Source organism: Oratosquilla oratoria, chromosome 11 (genome assembly GCF_046742065.1).
Source record: "Oratosquilla oratoria isolate Oo_2021 chromosome 11, ASM4674206v1, whole genome shotgun sequence".
Classification (NCBI taxonomy): domain Eukaryota; kingdom Metazoa; phylum Arthropoda; class Malacostraca; order Stomatopoda; family Squillidae; genus Oratosquilla; species Oratosquilla oratoria.
This window is the reverse complement of record NC_134787.1, coordinates 73,758,314-73,760,813: the sequence shown is the minus strand read 5'-3', so window position 1 is coordinate 73,760,813 and position 2,500 is coordinate 73,758,314.

The following is a 2,500-nucleotide window of genomic DNA, read 5'->3' as shown; positions in this document are numbered from 1 at the left end:
TTCTGCCTGTAGCCAAAACGTAGGGCTACTATACACATTGATGAAAGATCGAAATGTCCCTACCGCAGTTGAAATAGTGATATACAAGAGTATTCTTAGACCCATACTGACATATATATGTGAATCTTGGACTTTAACAACAAAGACCAGCAGCAAATTCCAAGCAGCAAAAATGAGGGCATTGAGACTCATCAAGGGGGTTACGAGGTTTGACCACATACGCAATGATACAATTAGACAAGAGTTGGAGGTAGAGAGCATCTTAGAGTTTGTAGAACGTGCACAACTAAGATGGTTTGGACATGTTGACCGAATGGATCAGGAAAAGACCCCGGAGAGATGGCTTTATTGTACACCAACTGGCAAGCGACCCGTTGGACGACCCAGAAAAAGATGGATAATGAATATTGACGATGGGCTACGCCGACGGGGAAACAACGTTTGAGCAAGTATGTCAAAAATGGATCTTCGATGACAGAGGAAGTTGGCGGTCTCTCATACTGACAGGCGGTGACGCCTAACAGGAGTCTGGTAAAGAGGGCATATATTTATATAAATACATACATACATACATACATACTTACATACATACATACATACATACATACATATATATATATATATATATATATATATATGTATATTCGAAAATAGCTGGAGTCCAGGAACCATATTATGGAAGAAAGTATACGCTGGACTCGACGTTCGTCAATTTATTCCGACGTTTCGAATCCTGTCCGGGGTTCGTCTTCAGTAGTACCCTGAGGATGAACCCCGGACAGGGTTCGAAACGTCGGAATAAATTGACGAACGTAGCGTCCAGTGTATACTTTCTTCCATAAAATAGATATATGTATATCTATATATACATATATATATATACATATATATATATATATACATGTATATATATGTATATATATATATATATATATATATATATAGATAGATAGATAGATAGATAGATATAAGCGGAACTCGTAATCAATAGCTATTTTTCTACAGCATGAAAGGTATATAGCTTAGGTTACTTTAAATACAGATGATACTGTGACCTTACCACACTACATACACGCCTCATTCCCTCGTTCAGAGGAGAAAGTCACGCATCACAGTATTATGATTCCTTTCTATTCAAGCGGGGCTCTGTCATGACTCCGTTATGATGGAGCTTGCACGTACAGTAAATATACATATACATACTGTATATATCTATATCTATGTCTATATCTATCTATCTATCTATCTATCTATATATCTATTTATCTATCTATCTATCTATCTGACTATATATATATATATGTATATATATATATATATATATATATATATATATATATATATACATACATAGAAATATATTTCTAAGTATATATATGTTCATATAGAGAAAGAGAGAGAGAGACTGGTGGACACTCAGACAGACAGACAGACAGAGAAATGAGAGACTTTGAAAACCATGAAACAAATGTGAAATAACCTGAAAACCATAAAAAACAAGAATGACAGCGAAACCATATAAAAAAAAGCATACGTCCCTAGACAAATGACTGGATTCGAAGAGGCGGGGAAGAGAGCGGGGACTGACAGTTAACACTGAAACACCGGGGTCTCCAGCGACTGTGTAGGGCTTCAAAATGAGCTGGTATATGTCAGATGACGAGTCTCAGGCACAAAGAGGTCCCTTCAGCCGAGCTAGGAGTCGGGTTGGATTGTGGGGAGGGGGTTGATGCTAACCCCAGAGATTATATCTGTACAGACCAGACAGACAAGAAGATGATTATGTCGTTAATGTACAGTCATGACTCATGAGCAAATATTTTGTCAAACACAAAGTATATCATAATATAAATATTCAAATTCCGTGTCCGACTTTTTTATTTATTCAAGAAAATATCATAAATGTAAGATATAAAATATATAGTAAAATATATGACGTGCTTAAGAAAAAAATCATACTGACGTTATGAGATTTGTAGCGTGGGTAATACTTTTGTTCATGACTGTACATGATACCGGCTCCTGGCTTGCATTTTGAAAATAAAGAAAACAAGAGAAACAATGGAAAGTAAAAATTCATGCATACTGGAAGGAAAAGTTGTATTTTTTGCTGAATCTAGGTTTCATAAGCGATTGCCATGGGTAAGAAAAATAAGGTGAGATCGGGTACAAGCGCTCCATATTAGCTACTAAATGGTATCTAGGTATCATGCCCCTAGGTAATGAATTATCTAGATTCCTAAATGTTTTATCTCTCAACCTAGGAACCAAATCAAGCTGAGTAAAATAATAATTGTTTAGTCCTAGCCAGAACATGTCACCGATTTCTAGGATCAAAGAATTACAATACAAATTTCCATTTGCATGAAAACAAAACAAAACAAAAAATACAGAGATATTACGGGTGAAAGATATTCTCTCCCAGTGTTGGGGAAAAGGAGGAGGAACTTGTTTCCACATTGTACGAGAATATTCTCTCCTTGAACGGGAGATCCTCAAT